This window comes from Herpailurus yagouaroundi, unplaced genomic scaffold (assembly GCF_014898765.1).
Source record: "Herpailurus yagouaroundi ecotype Mexico unplaced genomic scaffold, PumYag 160, whole genome shotgun sequence".
NCBI classification, from domain to species: Eukaryota; Metazoa; Chordata; class Mammalia; order Carnivora; family Felidae; genus Herpailurus; species Herpailurus yagouaroundi.
Genome location: NW_024412401.1, coordinates 22494338 through 22510671, shown reverse-complemented (window position 1 = coordinate 22510671; position 16334 = coordinate 22494338). Strand labels below are relative to the sequence as shown.

The window sequence follows — 16334 nt, the reverse complement described above, 5'->3', positions numbered from 1 at the left end:
TTCGGGGGACTTGCCTCGGTCTGGGTACATGCTAGGGTTCCTGGGCAGCTGGATGCAGTTCCCTGCTTCACCTTCCTGAGGCACTGATGTTTCTTCCGCTGAAAGAGACAGATGCTCTGAATGTCCTGTCCATTCAGCAGGTTCCGATTCCGGGCTCCAGGGTCTGGGTTCCCATGTGTTGGGGGTTATACTGTGGCCCTCCCCACCCCGTGGGCTGTGGAGATCAGCAATAACAGTACCCGGTGTAGCAGACTGGACAGTTTGCAAACGGTTTTGAGATCAGGAACCACATTTTCCCAGCTTCAGCATCTTCGTTTTTGCCGTATCTGCATGCCACCTAAGGAGAAAGTTAATACTTAATATTTTTCCTTAAGTTAATACTTTATTTTATAGAAGAGTGTTAGATTTACAGCACAATAAGCACATACATAGTACAGTGTTCCCATATCCCCCACCCCCATCCCGAGTCTCCCCCTTACTAACGTCTTACAGTAGGGTGGTACATTTGTCACAATCAACCAATACTACCTCACTGTTAGTAACTGAAGTCTGTAGTTGTTATCCAGTATTCTTTTTCCATTCCAGGACCCTATCCAGGACATTTAACTTTGCTGAACTAAAAAGACATATTTACATCACTACTATAAATCCAAAGTTAGGGTTTTCTAATACACATCGAAACTATTAAAATGAAAATATTCGTGATACCACAAGCAAATAAGCCTTTGTTGAAATGATACATTTGGGGAGAATTGTTACTGCACTTTATCCTGGCCAGCAGAACCTCATGTATTTTGATACGCTAAAATTGTGTTCCATCCATAGTATGCTGAATACTCGGTGAGGTCGTTGCCCTATTTTTCACAGAAGGAATTGAGGCTCTGAGTAGTAATGCCTGTAAAGGTCCAGCAGGTGAAAGTTCACTGTCAAATGTTAAGAGCTTGTAGGCAGGAGAGGGGTAGATAGGGCTGTTGCATAAAGCTTTGGCAGAAAAAGGAACAGTGGAGACACGCGCACACACACAGTGCCCATCTCCGCCAAGTCACTTGGAGGCGAGACACCCATCCGTGCCCTCCTGTGGCTGGAGTAGAGTGAGGAGGGCGCTGCCCTGCAGGGCCTGCACACCATGGTTGAGTGGGCAGGGCTTGCTGTCCTACACAGCTGGCCAGACCTGCCCAAGAGAACCCATTCTGATTATTTGGCCTTAAGTAAGCCAAAATCTTATCTCCCTGGCTAAATCCTACCCATACTTCAGGATCCTACTTCATTATCACTTCACAGAACACCGATCCCTTCAATCTCCCTTAAGTCCTTCCCCAACCCTTGCTCTCATGCCCATGCCCCACCCCCACCCCAGGTTATTCTCATGGTGGCACTGAATCTTCTGTATTGAAAAACTCTGTTGATTTGTCTGATCCCCTACCCCATGCTCTGTGAAGTCATACCCAATTGATCCTCTATGTCCAACGTAGACCAACACTCAGTGTTGGATGCAGGGGTAGATGGATGGGTAAATGGATGAAGAAATAAACCCAGCACCACTCCTAGCATCTCTACCTTCTAGAGCCCCCAAAGGGCATCTCTTCCCTGACAACTCTCCAGAGATTTACAGACAACATCCTTATGCCTCTGGGGTCTGCCCTGCTCTTGGCCACCTCTCATACATGCCACTTTGCAGACTGTTCTCCCCATCCTGGTCATTTCTCGAGACCCACTCCAGTAGTCTGGGTGTGTCTGGGAGAGCCCAAAGGCAGCATGTAAGAATCCTATCCTGCATCTCAGGAGGTATGTCCCAGCTCTGTGCATAGCAAGTAGATCTGAAGATAGGATTCTCTAAGGTCACTGTGTTTCCCTGGATCATTTGCTTTCAGCCTGCAGTAGCTAAGGGCCTCCTTCACTGAGTTGTCACTGGTGAAGGCTTAACCCTGGTACAGAGTGCAACAGGTCAGCTGCCCCCATCAGGTCAACAGCTTATACTGCGGCCTCCCTGGGCTTTCCTGCTGGCCAGCCAGGCCCAAACATTGATGCCTTCTGATAGGAGTGTGCAAACACAACAAAGACCAACACAGCTTCACCCAGGTCTCCAAATCCTGTTGAGGCCACTGCCTTGATGTCCAAAGGAGATCCTGAGTACAGGGAATGGTAGACATAGTACGGCCAGACCAGACAAGAGCTAGTTGTGTCTTAGAACAGCAATAACTCTACACGGTCCTCAGCAGCCCTGGGCCCACCTTGCCACTCCTTCCTTCCCACAGCACAAAGAAAGTCTCCTCTCCAAAGTCTTCTCTCCCATGAGGCCTGATGGGCTTGTTCCAACACTAAGCAGTTTCTTCCTATTTGAACATGCTCATCCCATTAGCTCTTTCTCCCTTCCTGTCCTGAGCTTTGTACAGTGCATTTATGACCATGGGGCTCCAGAACCCCTCCACCGTGATTAGCATTCTTTTTAAATGAAGTCAAGCCTAGCTATGGCCCTGCTAGTACAGAGAAACTCACAACTGTCAACATCTTCTTGAAACATTGTTCTTGCCTGAGTGCAGCTAAAGATCCTAATTGTCAGGATGGTGTCTCACTTCTTGGTTTTGGCCCACTATTAATGCCCTCTGTTTGGGCTCCTTGGGTAAAAAGCTGATTCCAGGGCTAGAGCAGGGAAAGTACAAGATGCCTGGACTATCTTGGTCCAGAAAGGAAGCAACCATCCTTAAAATGATGGGGATACAGGAGCTAGTTCGAAGAAACCCGAATTGGCCAAATGTGGTACAATCTGAGCCTCAAAATACAGGATAGTAACAACGTTCATAGAATAAGAATCGGCGTGTCTATCCTGATAACTAAGTGAACAAAAACATTTTAACAGGAGGGAAAAGAGGGCTTCCTCTGTGTAAGAAACGAATGATAGGGTTAGAAAATCACCATACTGCAACCATCTTGGTAACTTATTCAACAAGAATCAACTAGGGCTAAAACTCATGGTGCCTTCATGATGGAGAGAACACAACCTAATCAAACAATGAAAGTTAACATCACAAGTACAGGACAAACATCATGTGCCTCTACTGTGATGCACTTAGAACACAGCACCATGTCTGATTTTCCTGCCCAAAATGTATATCCAGAATCTAAACCCAAGGAAACACCAGACAAACCCAACTTGAGGGACACCCCACACAATAAATGACCTTACTCTTGATTCAGATAGATTAAACAAAACCAAAGAAGTGTGGTGGCCAAAATTTGAATATGAACTGAGGACTAGTTGCTAGTATTGTTTCTGTCTCCCCACTATTGATGAATGTGCTGTAGCTATAAGAGAAAGGCCTTGTTCCTAAGACATGCACAGTGCAGGGGGCGCCTGAGTGGTTCAATTGGTTCAGTGTCCCGCCCTTGATTTCTGGCTCAGGTCATGATTTCATGGTTTGGGAGATTGAGCCCCACATCAGGCTCTGTGCTGACAGCAGAGAGTCTGCTTGAGATTCTCTCTCCCTCTCTCACTCTGCCCCTCCCCCACTCATGGTTGTGTGCTCGCTCGCTCTCTCTCAAAATAAGTAAATAAACTTGGGGCACCTGGGTGGCTCAGTAGGTTGAGCGTCTGACTTCAGCTCAGGTCATGATCTTGCTGTTCCAGAGTTCAAGCCCCACATCAGGCTCTGTGCTGACAGCTCAGAGCCTGGAGCCTGTTTCAGATTCTGCATCTCCTTCCCTCTCTCTCTCTCTCTCTGCCCCTCCCCTGCACATGCTCACTCGCTCTCTCTCTCTCAAAAGTAAACATTAAAAATTTTAAATAAATGGGGTGCCTATGTGGCTCAGTCAGCTGAGCGTCTGGCTTTGGCTCAGGTCACGATCACATGGTTTGTAGGTTTGAGCCCTGCATCGGGCTCTGTGCTGATAGCTCTGAGCCTGGAGCCTGCTTCAGATTCTGTATCTCCCTGTCTCTCTGCCCCTCCCCCGCTCACTCTCTGTCTCTGTCTCTCAAAAATAAACATTAAATTAAGTAAAATAAATTAGATATTAAACATAAATTAATAAACATTAAACAGTAATATGTATTTTTATATGTTACATATATTTTGTTATAAACATATTTATGTGTTATAAATATGTTTATATATATTTATATGTATGTTATAAACATGTTATAACATTTTATATGTTATATATATGAGATATATATATATCATATATATAAACAAACTTTTAAAAAAAGACATACACACTACAGTTCTTACAGGTAAAAGAGTGGGATGCTTTTCTCAAATTTTCTCAAAAGGCACAAAAAGAAATCTATAAATGTATAAAGAAATAATAAATACAACACATCAACAGCATGAGAATCCGGGTAAAGGATATACAGTTCTTTGCACTATTCTCACAACTGTTTTCTAACAAGGATATTATGTAAAAACAGAAGTTTTTTAAAGAGGACACTTTAAAGAATTTTATCTGATTAGCTTTTTCCAGGTTGGGGTCCCCTATAAGTGTGTTACACTAACTTCTTTGACCTCATCACTGTTCCAGTGTCCAGTGGGTCCATGCCACAGGCAGAGACTCCCCTCCCGGGAAGAGACTTCACTTCGCTAGCCAACACCCAAAAGTTGAGATTATTCCACAAACTGAAAATCCCCCTAACGGTACAAGCATCCAGCCCACGGTCTTCCTTTCTTCAAAAAGGACATCTGGGGCACCTGGGTGGCTCAGTCAGTTAAGGGCTTGGGCTCAGATCATGATCTCATGGTTCATGAATTCAAGCCCGTCAGCGCAGAGCCCGCTTCAGATCCTCAGTCCCTCTCTGATCCCCCACCCCCTCCCTGCCCCTCCCTGGCTTGCACTCTGTCCTTCTCTCTCTCAAAATAAACATTTAGAAAAAAAAAGAAAAGACATCAGGAGACATTTTGGCAAAAAAAAACTTTGTGGGATTAAGGTATCCTCTGTGAATGTATTAGTAAATAAATGGGTTTTTAGAGCTAGAAGGAAAAAACCTAGTACGATTCTATTATTTCACAAGTGTTACTGCCTAAAATCCCTGCCATGAAGAGAAGGCGCAGTTCACGTATTATGACTCATTTAACAGACACTGATTGCTATACGTCAGGTACTGGGCTAGGTTCTCTCTCACAAGACTTGTTCAGGTGGAACAAGGGCCCCCCTTTTGAGCCTTTTGATCCACAGACCCTTTGATGTACAGAAATGTGCTTTTCAGCCCGCCCCTGAGAACGCACCCCCTACATTTAGCGAGGTACACCTGTGGTCAGCCAAGCCAAGTATTTATTTGTCATCCCAGACTTCTCCTTGTCAGTATCATGCCTCCGTGTGAGTGACTGAAGACGGGCTGCTCTCTTACTCGCACAGAGGTGGTTCAGAATCCTGCTCACGTGCTAGGAGCCGACCATTCCTGGAAATTAAGTCTCACAGTGTCCAACCCATCAGAACCTAAATGTATTCATGAAAACACAGTCTACCCTATGAGCCACTAGTTCGCTTCCCAAAGATCCGTAAGGATCTTCTTTTTCCTGGTGCAGAGTCACACGCTTGATTTTCACAACAGCTTAAAGAAAAACGAGGTGTTTAGATCTCCTGCTCACCCCTCTGCTGGAGGGAGACAAGGATGTACTGACGCCCACTACCGAGGACTGGAAACAAATGAGACAAACCACAGCCACCTGGAAACATGCACTGCAGGCATGGCCTCACCTCAGAAGCAGCCTGAAAACCGCATCCCAGAACATGAAGAAATACAAGGATGGCCTGTCCCAAATGAATCACCCGAGACTCCTTTCCACCGTGTCTTCCCTCATGGATGACCCAGCTGCCGTGTGAACTTCCTCCTGTCGCATTTCCAGGGAGAACTGGATTTCATCTCCCCTCCGTCACTTGTCCTGGCTCCCCAGATCTAACTTTGAGCACTAGGCACGGACCTAAGTCTCTCTGAGTCTCATTCCTGTTCCACATATCGCCCCTCCAGATGCCGACTCCACCACCCCAGTGGCAGGTAAGGTTGGGCAACGGCCAGCCTCCACTCCCGTCTCCTGGGTGCTTTCCAGTAAGTAGAGGCTGCAGAGCAGACACCGATTTCCAGACTCCCTTGCTGCTAGGGTTCTAGATGCAAATTAGGTTCCTATGTGTGGACAGTTGAGCCACGAACAACATGGATTTGAGCTGCACAGCTCCACTCACGCATGCTTATTTCCAACAAATATAGTGCATTGTTGTAAATGTACGTTCATATAATTTTCTTAAAAACATTTTTCTCTAGCTTACTTTATTGTGAGAATACTCTATATAATACATATATAAAATACGCTCATTGCCTGTTTATGTTCGAAGTAAGGCTTCCAGTCAACAGTAGACTATTAGTAGTTAAGTTTTGGGGGTGTCAAAAGTTACACACGGTCAGGTGTACTGTCACATGCATGGATAAACCTCAGAAACTTGTGCCAAGTGAAAGAAGCCAAACACAGAGGAAAACATGATGTGCAATTTCATTTACATTAATATCAAGGTAAGTCCATAGAAACAGAAGACAGATTAGTGGTTGCCACTCACTCAGGGGAGGATGGAGTAGGGTATTTCTTCTTAATGGGCACAGGGTTTCCTCTAGGGGTGATGAAAAAGTTCAGGAACTGGATGGAGGACAGGGTTGCACAACATTATGAATGTACTTAATGCCACTGACTTGTGCATTTTTATATGGTTTTTGTTTTTTAGTTTTTTTGGGTTTTTCTTTATTTATTTTGAGAGAGGGTGCAAGCAGGGAGAGGCGGAGAGAGAGGGAGGGAGGCTGACAGCACAGGACCCAACGCGAGGCTCAGATTCATGAACGGTGAGATCATGACCTGAGCCGAAACCAAGAGTCAGATGCTTAATCGACTGAGCCACCCAAGTGCCCCTTAAATGGCTTTTTAAAGGTATAAAATTTATGTGTCTACATTTTACCAAAAGAATATGCGGCCAACCCATGACAAAGACAGCCAAAGGATCCACCCTGAAAGGGATCACAGACTTGGCGGCTGGCACTTTCATGATAATACATACCCCCTGCTCCTGCACAGCCACAGAAGGATCCAGGACTGGCCTCGAAGCCACTGAGGGCCTTTCCAGCTCAGATGCCATCAGGTCCCACAGTCCTTAGCGTGAAGTTCTTTGTCTCCCCATAGACTTGTTGGTTTTTGCAAATGCCCTCATCTGTTAAGAAAAATTCTCTCGACAACCATCTGGACATAATTCAACAAAACTGCAGAACATAAACTCAAAGCCGAGACTTAGTTTTTACTTTACTATCAACTGATGCATCAAATGTCGTTAACACGCCAACTAATTTTCAGTAGCTTCCGGGCATGTCTGAGACCACAGGCACCACCAACAAAACCCACAGCAAGAGCAGTGCTTGGGAAATTCAGTCCAAGGACTCCCGCAGCTGCTCAAAGGAAGCAGCTGGATTGGACTCCATGGTCTGTGCTGGGGAAGGAAGGCGGGACCCCCAATCCATCACGCTGGAAAACAGCGGCCACCGCCACTGCAGCACAGAAACGGAACGGCTTCCAGAGCTGGGCACAACACACTTCACAGGGCTCCGGCCTCAGTGACCTGGGACGTCAGGCTCTTTCCTGGCCACAGAGGTCTTGAGTCTTCCCTGAAAGTCCTCGTCCTCCCACAGACTCGGCACTCGCCATGGACAGCTGGCCCCGGTCTCTGCATTTTTCAAGTCTTGTCCCCGGATCTTCAGACTCCAGTCTGAAGGGTCTGCAACCGTCTCAAGTCAGGAGATTTGGTCCCAAATCAATGCCCTTCATTCAAATCAAGCACCTCTGTCAGCTGGGCCTTGTGCTGGCCGTGGTAGAGGAGACTGAGGTTAGTCAGACACGGTCCCCGCCCTGGGACAGTTAACACAGTGTGAGAGAGACGGCAAGGTGCGTGGATAAATGACTGCCGGCCAGTCCAAGGCAGAGTGTGGGGCCCACAGGAAAGGGACACCTGAAATGCTCCAGAGAGTCTACAAAACGGCTCCTGCCAGCCAGCGGGGCAGCATGTGTCCTGCCGATGGCTGCACGGGGCTTGGGGACGGCTGACGGCTGTCAGGGAGTCCAGAGCGCCAGGCGCCCCCCACCAGTCGGGACCCCGTGTGAGGGTTCAAACCGACGGACCTCCTGGCTGGCTTAATTAAGCCCCAGTTAGGCATTGTGCCCAGAAACCTCTCCTCCCTCCTGTAGAAAAGCCCAGCTCACAGCACGACATGCAGGGAACCGGGTCAGCTGTCAGGGGATGGCAGCTGCGGGCAGTGGTGTCGACAATGGTCAACGACTGCCACCTCGGCTCAGACGTAGGTCACTGAAAACCGCAGGGCCCAGAAACCAGACATTCCACCCTCAGGAAGCATTCTGCCTCCTGTCCCTGACCTCACAGAGAAGGGCCGGCTGGGGCCACCCCGCTCTGAAAGGACACAGAAACCACCCTGGCCGGAGCTTTGCCTGAGGAGAGGAGGAGAAGCAGAGGCCGCAGACACTCGGTGGGGCACCATCTCTGAGGTCAGGGAACAAACAACAGACCCAGAGAATGGGTAAGTTACAGCTCATCCTCTTTCTGGAACCCTCGGAATATGCTAAGAAACCATCGAACATTCCAGGAAAAGCAGTTGGTTTAATGTAAGGCGTAAACCATAGGCGATAAAGCCATCTCTGCGCTCTGGGCACAAGTGTAAAGGGCCGCTGGGCACAGACAGGCAGGAGACTCAAAACAACAGGTCTGATCCGCCGCATACCGGGTTTAGGGAATAAACTGAATTCATTTCTTTTTAAGTCCCCATTATTTCTGTCTGTGCACAACGACACCTGTGTTAGGATCAGAGAGACAGGCTCTGAGAAGAGAATCCAAGCTCTGAGGGATGGAGCACGGGCTCCCAGGGGGATGGCACGGTGGTGAGCCCCCGGCCACCAGCAGCCCTGCCCCTTGTCCCCCCACCACCCCCACTCCCCCCTGCATACCTGGAAGGGCTCAAAGGTCTGACCTCGGACTCCGTGTCTGCACCTGGCAGAGAGCTCAGAGGTCTTGTGGGCTCTCCTGGGACAGACACGAAGCAGCTCACCTTGGGGCGTCCATGGCATGGACATCAGGAGCACCATGAACGCCCCACTGCCCCCATCCCCCATCTTCCCAGGCCCGGAACCCGGGCATTGGAGAGTCTCTGTACCCTCCCTCCGAACCCAACCACTCTCAGCCCCTGCTACTGTGACCCCCAAACATCTCCCGTGTTTCCTCTTCCGTCTCCACTGCCATCACACACACTCAGGCTCTCTTTGTGTGTATGTGTTTATTTTTGAGAGAGAGCACAAGTGGGGGAGGGACAGAGAGAGACACAGAATCTGAAGCAGGCTCCGGGCTCTGAGCTGTCAGCACAGAGCCTGACGCAGGGCTAGAACCCACGAACTATGAAATCATGACCTGAGCCAAAGTCGGACACTTAACCGACTGAGCCACCCAGGCGCCCCCACGTTCAGGCTCTTATGTGCATGATCTTATGTGGCCACACAGCACCTGCTCTCCCTGCTTTCGCCTTGACTCCTACCAATCTCCTGCTACAAATACTAGATGTCACAGCACATCTACAAGTTCATGACATTCCAATTTGCTGCAACTATTCCCACGAGAGCCACCACTGGAAGAAGGCAGATCCTTGACTTAGATTCAGGTGTTCTAACAAAGTAAGTCGGTGACTGAGAGGGAAAACAGCTTGGAGGAGAAAAAAGCAGCACGGAAGATCCACATTTCAGGTGCTTGATGTTCAGATTTTATGTGACCTGACATTACCAGGTCATTCCTGAGTAAAATGAATACAGATCCATTTTGTTTAAAAGACAATGTTAGAAAAGAAAAACAAAGAAGGGAGGAGTTCTGGAAGTTTCCTATAAAGCCCTTCTGTTAAGCAATTTCCATTTTCTTGCAGATTCCTCGTTATAAAATTAGAACTGTGTTCCCCTGGACAATAATCTATGCCCTGGAAGCTTATTTCAAAACCCAATGACCACCATAAGAAAAGCAATTCCTTCCTAATTAAACATTAAGATGATTGGTCAATGTATCAACATACCACTGCAAAATAGTTACAAAATAAAAACAAAGCCTCCCCACCTCCCCTTCAATCTGCTTCCTACTCTGATGGCAGATTAATTTTACTAAAAGCACAGCTCTGCTCAAGCCTTTCCCTCATTCAAAACCCTTCAGTGGCTCCCCATTGCCTTCAGGATAAAGAACAAACTCCTAGCGGGTGTTTGAAGATCCTTCTCCTTTTGGCCCCGACCTACTTGTGTAGCCTCATTTCCTTCTAATCACCTTCAAATAACCCCTGGCCCAAACAAAATGCACTGAGAGTCCCTGCCACGCCTTTATCTTTTCCCCACTTCTGCCTAGAATGTTCTTTACTCCCTTCTACCCCCCACGTCAAAACCCTGCCTCCTTGTAAGACTCACTCAAATGCTACCTCCTCCATGAAGTCTTCTGTGATGTCCTCCTCCCTAATACATGCTGCCCACCATCTTCAGGCTTCCATAACCTTTTACTAGAGATGATTCTCATGTATTTAGCACTGGCTGGCTTGTATTGTTATTTCTGCACATATTCTCTACTTCCTGATAAACTATAAACCCAAATACATTTTCCCCTCACATTTAACATATGTCATGCAATAGAAAGTACTAAAATTTTGAATGAATCAAGTAACAAGCGGCAGAAAACAGTACAATATGGCTGGCAGCAACTGAATTTACCACTGCACTTAGAGAGGTAGCAAGTCTGGAAACGTGAGAACTCTATCCCAGTGGTTGGAACATTTTGTCTACATATTGTCAGTTTCTATCGAAATCCCCAATTTACTATCATTATTTACCCATTGATCTTTCGGTCCTGCTGGATATGTATGTGTGTGTGTGTGTGTGTGTGTGTGTGTGAGCATGCCTGAGGGTATACGTGCCTGTGCAGAGGGGAGGAAGCAGAGTGGAGGAGAAAGATTATCATCAAAAACTGGCAGCAGCAGGGGCACCTGACTCAGTTGGTTACACGCCCAGCTCTTAGTTTTGGCTCAGGTCATCGTCTCAGTTTGTGAGTTTGAGTCCCGCATTGGGCTTCGTGCTGACAATGTGGAGCCTGCTTGGAATTCTCTCTCTGTCCCTCTGTCTACCCCTCACCCCCCCTCCAAATAAATAAACATTAAAACAACAACAACAACAACAACAGGCAGCAGCAACAGAGAAGCTCCTTCAGTGAAGACAGCTCAAAATCCACAGAAGCATCAAGTGTGTCCTCTACTGACTGTCAAACACAAGGAGGGGGAGATTGAAGTCCTGCCGGGCAGTGGTTCCCACTTTACTGAGGACCGCAGAGCTTGTGAAAACCCAGGTGGGCCCCACGCCCAGAGTTTCTGTGCCTGTAGGTTGGGGTGGGGCTCAGATTTTGCATTTCTGACAAGCTCCAGGATACGCTGATAGGGACTATGCTTTAAGGATCCTCCACGTAGATGAACAAATGAATCAAGGGGTTCAAGGTGCAAGGATCAGCCCCTTGTATATGATACAAGTGTTTTAAAGGCTAGAAAAATTCATCTTTAATCAGATTAAGGCACACAGAGAAACACCATCATCTTGTGGTTTTTCCTTCTCACTTGTAATTCAGAAACCAAATTCTGTAGGGTAGACTGAAGAGCTATGGACAAGGGAGTCAGGAGACCTGGGTTCAAGTCCTGATTCTGTCACTAGTTAGCTAGGTAACCAAAGACCCTTCGATACCCTCTCAGGACACTACTGCACACATTAGAACCACAATTAGAACTCAACCTGATAAATCTCCAGGGTCAGGTCTTACATCCCATAATCTCACAATTTTAAAAACCTGTTAGCAATTTAGTTCCAAATCTAATTATCCCATCTCTATATAAAATGCTTAAAGATGCTGCAAATTGAAAACATGAGGAATAATTAACAGTTAAATTGGAGAAGAGCCCATAATAGTTGCAATTATGAAGACTGCAATTATGAAGACTAAACAGGTTTCACAAATAATAAGTGCTTAACAATATACCACGGAAATAGATTTTAAAAGATAGAGCAAAAATACTACAATTAAAACAACCAGCTCTCTTTCTGCAAACCGTCTAGAAAAAGCAGGACGTGGGGCGCCTGGGTGCGCAGTCGATTAAGCGTCCGACTTCAGCCAGGTCACGATCTCGCAGTCCGTGAGTTCGAGCCCCGCATCAGGCTCTGGGCTGATGGCTCAGAGCCTGGAGCCTGTTTCCGATTCTGTGTCTCCCTCTCTCTCTGCCCCTCCCCCCTTCATGCTCTGTCTCTCTCTGTCCCAAAAATAAATAAACGTTAAAAAAAAAAATTAAAAAAAAAAAGAAAAAGCAGGACGTGTTACAGAATGAAAAAACTCACCAGTGAAGCAGGGCTGAGGGATGTCGTCCAAGGAGTAATCAGCCCCTCTTCCCCACACTGGGGCCTCCCCTCCGTCGCAGGACACTGCTTCTGGACCTCGAAGCTCACAGCTTTTTTTTTTTTTTTTTTTTTAATGTTTATTTTTGAGAGAGAGAGAGCACAAGTGGGGGAGGGACAGAGAGACAGAGGGGGACAGAGGATCCAAAGTGGATTCTGTGCTGACAGCAAAGAGCCTGATGCAGGGCTTGAAATCACGAGCTGTGAGATCATGACCTGAGCCAAAGTCAGACACTTAACCGACTGAGCCACCCAGGCGCCCAGCACAGTTCTTCTTAAAGAGAAAGGGCCACCTTCCCAAGATCGTGGCCATAAGAATGTGAGGATCAAATGACCTTCCCCTAGCTCATCAATGAGCCCAAGGAAAGCTGATCGCCAGGCCATGTGGGCCCAGTCGCAGGGTCCCCCCGGGGCCTGGCGCCCACTTTCCTGCCGCTCCAGGGCAGTTGCAACCATGCCCTCCGCGGGAGTCTGGCCTCTCCCCTTTCAGCACCACAGGCCCAGAAGTCATCCAGATGCCATCTCATCCTCCCCACCTCAGCCACTTGAACCAGCCGAGAGAGGAGACCCCACAGGCCCTCGATGGCAGCCCGCCTGCCACTGGGCCCGGAGCAACCGAGAACACGAGGCCCCAGGTCTCACGGGGCACCCATTCTGTGGCTGCGGGGCTGAACGGGCGCCTGCTCGCCCGCCCCCTTGTGCCCAGCTGACCCGGGTTAAAGTGAACCGCACGGCATTAAGTCGCTAAGCCTCCCGGGGAGGTAGGTCACCCTCAAACACATTATCCCCCCTCAACAGATGGGGAAATGACGCCACAGGAAGATTAAATAACCCACCGGCCTCACACAACCCGCCGCAGGTGGAGCACGAGGTGATCCCAGCCCTCGAGCCGGCTCAGGGGTCCAGAATGCTCCAGATAAAGCCCTCCCGGCGACGGGGACTTGCACAGCAGAGCCAAGAAAGAAAGAAGCAGAGGGCCCCTGCTGAAAGCCACTCCAAGTGTCCCTCTTTTCCCGTGTGTCCCCAGAACACCGTGTAAGAGGATGCTTTTCAACCACAAGCATGAGAGGGGTCGGAGTGTGAGTGTGGGTGCAGAGAAGACTCCTTCCTTCGATGAGTACTTACATATCTAATGGGGGCAAGTCACTGACACACAGAATGAACTGGACCATCCTCCAGTCAAGAGATGTCATCGAGTGTACGTAAATCACATAAATACAAGTGGAGATTAGTACAGGCACAGCAGGGGGGCTGGTAGTGGTTGATGATGGGAGCTCACGTCCAGCTGTGGCTACAGTTGGGGATACAGGGGCAGGTGACCAGGCTATGAAGGGTGGGACAGTGACACCTGCAGGGGTGAGGAGAAGGGTATAGAAAGTGCAGGGAGATGACTCTGGCCTGCCCTGAAGACCTGGCTGAGGGGTGTGAGGGACCAAGGGCATGTCAAGTAGGGTTCAGGACTCAGGGTAGGAATGGCAGGTGGAAACCCTATCACCAAAGGCTTTAAGTGTGGGACTAAGGAGATTAAACTTCCCTCCTGGCCACAGTGCTCAGCACGGCGCCTTGCTCACAGTAGGCACTCATTACCGTTAAGGAGCAAACGCTGGAAGGCAATTTCATTCATGGCAAATGTACGACAACTGTAAAAGAATATTCCACAAAAATTGCCTTGATTCTTTTTAGGAGTTGATATCTGGCCAGGACTTTTTTTTAAGTTTTGAGAGAAAAAGAGCACAAGTGTGATGGGCAGAGAGGGAGGGAGACATAGAATCAGAAGCAGGCTCCAGGCTGCGAGCTGTCAGCACGGATCCTGACGCTGGTATTGAACTCACAAGCCGGGAGCTCATAACCTGAGCTGAAGTCAGATGCTCAACCGACTGAGCCACCCAGGCGCCCCTGATCAGCACAACTTCTAAATTTAGTTTAATGATCTAAAGTATTTGCTGGGGTGCCTGGGTAGCTCAGTCAGTTGGCATCCAACTCTTGATATCGGCTCAGGTTATGATCCCAAAGATGGACTCTGCACTGAGCATGGAGCCTGCTTGAGATTCTCTCTCTCTCTCTCTCTCTCTCTCTCTCTCTCTCTCTTTCTTCTTCTTCTTCTTCTTCTTCTTCTTCTTCTTCTTCTTCTTCTTCCTCTTCTTCCTCCTCCTCCTCCTCCTCCTCCTCCTCCTTCTTCTTCTTCTTCTTCTTCCCCTCTCCCCCACTTGTGAGCTCTCTAAAATAAAAACTAATACAAAATAAGAGGCACCTCAGTGGCTCAGTTGGTTGAGTGTCCAACCTTCGGCCCAGGTCATGATCTTACCGGTCCTAAGTTCGAGCCCCACATTGGGCTTGCTGCTGTCAGCATAGAGCCTGCTTTGGATCCTCTGTCCCACCCCACCCCCGCCCTTCCCCCACCTGTGCTCTCAAAAATAAAGCATTAAAAAGGAAAGAATAGCACCCTGGGCTCAATTACAAATGGAGTGGAAAGAATAATTTCAAAAGTTCAAGAAGAAAAAAAAAATCAATCTATTTCCTTCCCCCAAAGCTTTCACTTCTATAAATACACTCATCCAAATGGAGGGAAGACCATTCTTATGAAAACACTACCTGTCTGGAATTTGCAAGATAAACGATGTGCCCATCTTGCTTTCAAAGCACCAAAGCTCAAACAATGCTCTCCAGTAGCTTCTCTCTCAAGTAATACTCACTTATCCCCAAGGATTGTAACAGTAATACATGTATCTGGCAGAAAACTATGAAATTCCAGTCGACTCTTGAACAACATGGATTTGAACTTTGTGGATCCACTTACACGTAAATTTTTTCCCAATAAAGTACTGTGTGTTCCTAACATTTTCTTTTCTCTATCTTAAAGAATACAGTATGTAATACATATAATGTACAAAATACATGTTGCTTATCATTAAGGCTTACAGTCAAGAGTAGGCCATTAGTCAAATTTTGGGGGTGTCAAAAATTACACATGGGAGGCACTTGGGTGGTTCAGCTGGTTAAGCATCTGCCTCTTGATTTCGGCTCAGGCCATTATCTCACAGTTTGTGGGTCTGAGCCCCACATCGGGCTCTGCGTCGACAGTGTAGAGCCTGCTTGGAATTCTCTCTCTGCTTCCCTCTCTGCCCCTCTCCTGCTCGTGCACACGCTCTCTCTCAAAAATAAACTTAAAAAAAATTACGCATGGATTTTTGACTGTGTGAGGGGTTGATGCCCCCTAACCCTGGATTATTCAAGGGTCAAATGCTCACAGAAAAAGGAAGCAAGATGGAGGCCAGCTTCTTGATCTTTTGGCTGTTAGTGCTGACAAGTAAAAGGGTGGAAACGTGGGGACTGAAAGCACTGGTGGCTGGACTCAGCATTGCAGTGTCGTCACCAGCCTCTGCAATCCAAGAAGCAGTCTGGGGCAGACGTGGCGTCTTGACGCCCGGCTGGCAACCCCAGCTGTGCACTTTTTTCAAATGTTTATTTATTTACTTCGACAGAGAGAATCCCAAACAGGCTCCATACCATCGCGGGCCTCGATCCCACAAACCGTCTTGATCTGAGCCCAGATCAAGAGTCAGATGGCCGACTGAGCCACTCAGGTGCCCCCCAGCCTTGTGTTCTTGAACTCACAGAGCCAGGGGCAATCTCCCGATTCCCACCTGTGCAGCCCTTTCACAATTTTATAGCATTCTATCCATGCATCAAATCCTCTTTTTAAAGAGGTCTAGAACCATTTGTTTTCCGTACTTCACTTTGATTCATCTCTCTCAAAAACGTGCTTTCAGAGCTGACCCCTGCCCTCTGTGGGCCCGAGCCAGGCAGAGTAACCGGCATTGTCAATCTCATCCTCTGACCGGCTCCTCTGCCGGTCTCTTCCTC

General features: G+C 47.9%; 1 long non-coding RNA gene across 2 annotated transcripts; it reads right to left on the bottom strand.

Annotated features, from left to right (window-relative positions):
• Positions 1–10: 10 nt before the first annotated feature.
• On the bottom strand, positions 11–12617 carry LOC121034687 (uncharacterized). Of its 2 annotated transcripts, none has more exons than XR_005792566.1 (3): positions 12414–12617; positions 240–337; positions 11–98 (listed from the first exon to the last, which is right to left on the bottom strand). It is a non-coding gene; the product is annotated as an uncharacterized LOC121034687 (long non-coding RNA). The 2 variants fall into 2 exon arrangements; XR_005792567.1 differs by lacking the exon at positions 12414–12617 and adding an exon at positions 7030–7850.
• Positions 12618–16334: the final 3717 nt, after the last annotated feature.